We start from the raw sequence: 7,173 nt of genomic DNA on the forward strand, positions 1-7,173 counted from the left end.
TTCAAAACAATTTAACTGGCTGTTGACTGGTTAAATCACTTGTTTGGGGCTATCCACCGATTTTCAGTGGTACTTAATCAGTTATCGCTGCTGAAAACTAGCAGGTAGCACCTAAGTGACACCTGGCTATTTCGTGGATGTTCCGGGGGCGGAGTCAGCAGTTGGCCAGTTAAGTTCAGATATTCAGCACTTAACCGGCCAAGGTAAACTGCATAAACTACAGTCCTATCTTTATGTGGTAACCCCCAGACGCTTAAGCTCTGAATATCGATTTAACCGGCAATGCATTAGCCAGCTCCACATAAACTGCATATTCAATTCCGAAACCTGAACATGGCCTGGCACTGAATATCCAAGAATAACAACGGTGGCAGTTAGAAAAATGCTCAACATTGAAGGCAGTCAGCAAAACGCTCAACTCCCTGAATATATAAGACACCTGCAGCCTGAAGGCTACTGAACTGGTGTATATTCAGGTACAAGGTATTTTTCTGGTCCTGGAGGGTTCACAATTTAAAAAAATCACAAACGGCTGAAGTGGGATTTGAACCTGGGTCCTCTGATTCTCAGCCCATTGCTATAACCATTAGGCTACCCCTCTGCTCTATATAGTTTGATTTTTGAATATCTGCAATTAAGTTCCAGCTTTACCACCTTTTATCATTGTTTCAGGGTTAAATATCTCTTTTGTGTGTGTTGGAAATTCACATGTTTGCATTTCAGTCCTTGTACAATTGCTTTCCTTCTATAGGATATTCCACTGTGGAGAAAATTCAGGAGAGTCAGCAAGAATCAGCTGGTCAAATGATCAGGATGCTAGGCCACATGGCTTCAACAGTACACGTTACTCCATAGCATGTCTCCATGTGAGACAAGCTCAGTGGTCCTTATCCATCCAGTAGCCTTGGCCTACAGGAAATCTCCAGGATGTCGTCATATGTCACCAGTCCTCTACGAGTCTCTGTCCTGGTGAATGAACCAATCCATTCTGGCAAAAGAAATACTTTCCAAATTCCTCTGACTTAGGAAACTCTAAGCTTCTGGGAAGGAAGGGATCCCCAGAAGCTTAGCTGGTGGTGGGAGGCAGGACTGGTGGTTGGGAGGTGGGGATAGTGCTGGGCAGACTTATACGGTCTGTGCCAGAGCCGGTGGTGGGAGGCGGGGCAGGGATAGTGCTGGGCAGACTTATATGGTCTGTGCCCTGAAAAAGACAGGTACAAATCAAGGTAAGCTATACACAAAAAATGGCACTTGTGAGTTTATCTTGTTGGGCAGACTGGATGGACTGTGCAGGTCTTTTTCTGCCGTCATCTACTATGTTACATGGATATCTGTGTGACCAGTGTATAAGATGGATGTTCCTCTGCTGCCACACAGACGTCCATGTCCCTTGTTTTTCCTGTTTATAATTTGGACTTTTCAGTTCATAAAACGAATGTTCATGCTGGATGTTTCCAGGACATGGATGTTAGTCTCACATCTATTTTAGAACAGGCTGTATCCTCTTCTAAAATACATGTGAGATGGACATCCATTTGTGAGGTACTGACTGAGATTTCCACATTTGATTTGGATGTCCTTTCTAAAATGCCACACTTTATGTATGTTACTATATAAAGGGTTCACATATAGAGAACATGTACAAATTTACACTAACTTTGGAGTGGGTGTAAATGTGTGTGTCAGGGAAAGGGGATGGGATTTGATTTACCACCTTTCTGTGGTTACAACCAAAGCAGTTTACCAGAAACGTAGCCAGGTTTTGAAGTCAGGGTGAGCAGACCTTTTGTAAAATAGGTGTCAGTGTGAAGCTGAAAAGCTGATCTGCATATGTGCCATTTTATTCAAACTCGATCTGGGGGACCCCATCTAGCTGCTACACCTCTGCAGTTTACATATTATATACAGGTACTTAATTTGTATCTGGGGTAATGGAGGGTTAAGTGATTTGCCCAAGGAGCAGCAGTAGGAATTGAACTGAGTTCCCCTGTTCTCATGCTACTGCACTAAGCATTAGACTACTCCTCCACTTGGGTTAGCATTTGTGCACTGTTGCTGCTGGTTCTGGGAATGTGTTTCATAAAGATACGTGGAGGGGCATAATCAAACGGGGCGCCCAAGTTTTCATGAGGGCTTCCTCACAGGACAGCCCCATAAGGGGGCGGGGCAACCCGTATTATCGAAACAAGATGGCCGTCCATCTTTCGTTTCGATAATACGGTCGGGGATGCCCAAATCATGAAATTTAGGTCAACCTTAGAGATGGTCGTCCCCGGTTTTCAGCGATAATGGAAACTGAGGACGCCCATCTCAAAAACGACCAAATCCAAGCCATTTGGTTGTGGGAGGAGCCAGCATTCGTAGTGCACTGGTCCCCCTGACATGCCAGGACACCAACCGGGCACCCTAGGGGGCACTGCAGTGAACTTCAGAAAAAGGTCCCAGGTGCATAGCTCCCTTACTTTAGGTGCTGAGTCCCCTAACCCCCCCCCCCCCAAAACCCACAACTGTACACCACTACCATAGCCCTTAGGGATGAAGAGGGGCACCTACATGTGGGTACAGTGGGTATCTGGTGGGTTTTTGAGGACTCACATTTACCACCACAAGTAACAGGTGGGGGATGGGCCTGGGTCCGCCTGCCTGAAGTACACTGCACCCACTATAACTGCTCCAGGTACCTGCATACTGCTGCGATGGACCTGAGTATGGCATTTGAGGCTGGCATAGAGGCTGGCAAAAAAGTATTTTTAAAGATTTTTTTTAGGGTGGGAGGGGGTTAGTGACCACTGGGAGAGTAAGGGAAGATGATCCCCGATTCCCTCCGGTGGTCATCTGGTCAGTTCGGGCACCTTTTTGATACTTGGTCATGAAAAAAAATGGACCAAGTAAAGTCGCCCAAGTGTTTGTCAGGGACGCCCTTCTTTTTTCCATTATCAGCTGAGGATGCCCATCTCCTATGCACACCCCAGTCCCGCCTTCGCTACACTGCCGACACGCCCCCGTGAACTTTGGTCATCCCCGTGATGGAAAGCAGTTGAGGGCGCCCAAAATTGGCTTTCAATTATGCCGATTTGGGCGACCTTGCGAGAAGGACGCCCATCTCCCGATTTGTGTCGGAAGATGGGCGCCCTTCTCTTTCGAAAATTCACCTGATAGGCTTAATAGAAGTCTAAATCTATCAATTTTTAATATACTGCCTTCTATTGAAGCACAAATCAAGGCAGTTTACATATATAACTATTCAGGTACTTACACTGTCCCAGATGGAGAGCTAAGTGACTTGCCCAAAGTCACACGGAGCTGCAGAGAGAATTGAACCTGGTTCCCAGGAATCTTAACCCACTGCTGACTGTTAGGCATCAGTGGCAATTGAACCTGATTCCCCAGGTCCGCATCCCGCTGCACTAACCCTTGGGCCACTCCTCCACTCCATGTTCTTACAAAATCAGGTCCACTATGAACACACAGTCACACACTAGCAGGTCCATTTCTGCTTATGAGTAAATTCCACACCACTCAGCTGAATGTAAATTACTCAGCATTAACCACTCCAGATAAGTAGTTTGAAGAAAACATTTTGACAGATTATTCTAACAATGAGATTTGAGCCTGCACTGATACCCACACTGGGAGGATCTCTCATGCTGACCAGCATCCTACTGTGGCATATACCTTTATACATAGAATGACAGACATATTGAACCATGGATGTGCATTCAGAAAAACAGATGCAGGAGCTGCCTAGTAATATGTCACAAATGAAGGAAAACTCTGGAATGAGAGAGCATAGGAAGAAGTTAAGAGGAAATAGGCTTAGGAGGAATCTAAGAAAATACTATTCACAGAAAGGGTGGTGGATGCGTGGAATGGCCTTTCGGTGGAGGTTGTGGAGATGAGGACTGTGTCGGAATTTAAGAAAGTGTGGGACAGGCACGTGGGATCTCTTAGTAAAAGGAGGAGCTGGTAGTTACTGAAGAAGGGCAGACTGGATGGGCCATTTGGCCCTTATCTGCCATCATGATTCTATGTATCTATGTTTTCCTATGAGATCAGAGTCACAGACCTGGAGTGAGCCCCCCCCCCCTCCCCATCCACTACTCCCTGTGTGACCATGAACATCACTTCACCTCCCTCTAAGCAGCGACAGACAATGGCACTGTGAATGTGAATGATCTCTCAGTGCTCCATAAGGAATAAATCTGATAGGCTAAATTCAGAAAGGTGGCTTCATGCAGTCAAATTGTTAATGGTACATATTAAATGCAATAATATGTACTATTTGCCATTTTAGCTTGAAAATGGTTATTTTTCATGCACAATTTTATGCTTTATTGCAAATTATGCAAAGCAGCTCTTCAGGTATTTTGTTACAGTTGTACCCTGTGCTTTCCCACTCATGGCAGGCTCACTGCGGCAGGCAATGGAGGGTTAAGGGACTTGCCCAGAGTCACAAGGAGTTGCCTGTGCTGGGAATCAAACTCAGTTCCTCAGGACTAAAGTCCACCACCCTAACCACTAGGCCACTCCTGAACACAAAGCTATATAGTACATTTAAAAAAATCCTTCACAAACATCTTTTTCATCCAAGAACTAATGACATGTCAATGAGATGACATTAAATATTTTGAAATATTTTCTATTGAAAAACTGCACATGCCAGTTTGCTACTGACTTATTTGCAGTAAGTCCCAGGGACAGAATAGTGCATTCTAAAATGGAAATAATGCTCAGAGTCCCATGCATGAATATATTGCCCTCAGAGAGACAGCCACACAAATTTCAAAGAGGCAATAAGGACCATCAAACAGCACACTTTGCTTCCTCTGTCAGGGGGTCTTTTACTAAGGTGTACTCATGTTTTTAGCGCACGCTAAACATTAGAGATGCCAATGTATTCCTATGGGCGTCTCTAAAGTTTAGCATGTGCCTATTTTAGCGCGCGCTAAAAATGTAAGTGCGCCTTAGTAAAAGACCCCCTCAATGGTCTAACTTGCCACAAGACAGAATGTTGCACTTTGAAGATGTCTGTAAACCTTTTAAGGAAAGTCTTCCTTCCAGTCCTTGCATTCTAAAAATCAGGGAACTTGCTGATTTACATCCTTCATAGAATAATTTTTTTAACAAGTTAAGGAGAGTAGAATAAGTCTTTTCCAACAGTAGAAATCCTGTACCCAAGTGCCATACCCCATACGTCAGACGTGAAGCGTGCTGGTGTCTTTGTCACTCACCTCTTCATTGGAAGATTGCTTCCTAGAGTCTTGGGGGTTTCTCTCTTGCCTACATATTTCCTTGCCTCCCCCTATCTTGGAGATCTGAGTGGCAGCATTCTGAAGAGCAGCCGCTGTTCACTTTGTGATTTGCTAAGGGGCCAGATAATCCTGGGCTTCCAGTGCTGCGGAGGTGCAGAACAGGAAAGTCTGCCTCCTGAGTTGAGAAACCAGCTTGAGTGTACACCTTAGGTGTGGCCACACCTTGAGTCTGAAAAAAAATGCACCTGTAGACAGGGAAAAAGAGAGGCTACTCCCTCCACCAGTGGAATGTGAGAGTGGAATGAACAGAGACAGCAAGACACTGCGGTTAGGCCATGGAACGCAAACAGGTGCTAACCAGAGCCCGAGGGCAAAACCAGCTCTAATAATAGATGCAGTTCTAGGTATCAGAGCTAATCCAGACAATCCTTATTCTTCTCTCTCCAGCAAGAGACTAAGGGGCACTTCTGCTAAAGAGCATTAAGCACTTAACAGGATGGAGTCGGTCCAGAGGACGGCTACAAAATTATTAAGCGGTCTTGAACACAAAAAATATAGGGACAGGCTTATGAACCTCAACATGTATACCCTGGAAGAGAGGAGGGAGAGAGGAGACATGATAGGGGTGTTTAAATATATCAAGGGCATTTATGTACAGGAAGAGAGCCTTTTTCAACTGAAGGAGAGCTCTGGAATGAGGTGGCATACAATGAAGTTAAGAGGCTAAGGAGTAATCTAAGAAAGTATTATTTCACGGAAAAGATGGTGGAAGTGTGGAATGGCCTCCTGATGGAGATTGTGGAGTCAAGGACTGTGTCAGAATTTGAAAAGGCATGGGATAAGCGTGTGGGATCGCTTAGGAAAAGGAAGAGTTAGGGGTTACAGAGGATGGGCAGACTGGATGGGCCATATGGCTTTTATCTGCCGTCATGTTTCTATGTTTAAGAACATAAGACTAGCTATACCGGGTCAGACCAATGGTCCATCTAGCCTACTATCCTGCTTCTAACTTTGGCCAATTCAGGTTACAAATACCTGGCAGAAACCCAATTAGTAGCAACACTCCATGTAACCAATCCTGGGGCAAGGAGAGGCATCCCCCATGTCCATCTTAATAACAGACTATGGATCTTTCCTCCAGGAACTTGTCCAAACCTTTTTCAAACCCAGGCACACTAACCGCTGTTCCCACATCCTCTGGTAATGAGTTCCAGAGCTTAACTATTCATTGAGGAAAAAAGTATTTCCTATTTGTTTAAAAAGTGTTTCCATGTTATTTCATGGACTGTTCCTTGGTCTTTGTACTTTTTGAAAGAGTGAAAAATCAATTCACTTATACCCATTCCACACCACTCAGGATTTCAGGATTTTGTAGACCTCAATCATATCCCCCCTCAGCCATCTCTTTTACAAGCTGAAGAACCCTAACCTCTTTAGCTTTTCCTCATATGGGAGGAGCTCCATCCCCTTTATCATTTTGGTTGCTCTTCTTTGGACCATTTCTAATTCTGCTATATCTTTTTTGAGATACAGTGACCAGAATTGAATGTAATATTGAAGGTGAGGTCATACCATGGATCGACACAGAGGCATTATAATATTCTTATGTTTATTTTGCATCCCTTTCCTAATAATTCCTAGCATCCTGTTTGCTTTTTTGCCCGCCACCACACACTAGGCAGAACATTTCAGCGTATTGTCTACAACAACACCAGTCTTTTTCTTGGGTTCTGAATCCCAATGATTCAGGTATCTATGATTAGAATTATTCTTCCCAATGTGCATCACTTTGCATTTGTTCACATTAAATTTCATCTGCCATTTGGATGCCCAGTCTTCCAGTTTCCAAAGGTCTTCATGAAATTTTTCACAATCCGCATGTGTTTTGACAACTTTGAATAGTTTTGTGTCATCTGCAAAT

The 7,173-nt window shown here is 44.3% G+C and overlaps 1 protein-coding gene across 1 annotated transcript in view; it reads right to left on the reverse strand.

The window, feature by feature from the left end:
• Positions 1 to 5,413, reverse strand: part of LOC115469001 (synaptotagmin-2-like) — a 76,274-nt gene extending 70,861 nt beyond the window's left edge. The window contains exon 1 of the mRNA XM_030201234.1: positions 5,232 to 5,413. The gene's annotated coding sequence lies outside the window, so the exon portion shown is untranslated. The remainder of the gene's footprint in view (positions 1 to 5,231) is intronic.
• Positions 5,414 to 7,173: the final 1,760 nt, after the last annotated feature.

Source organism: Microcaecilia unicolor, chromosome 4 (genome assembly GCF_901765095.1).
Source record: "Microcaecilia unicolor chromosome 4, aMicUni1.1, whole genome shotgun sequence".
NCBI lineage: Eukaryota > Metazoa > Chordata > Amphibia > Gymnophiona > Siphonopidae > Microcaecilia > Microcaecilia unicolor.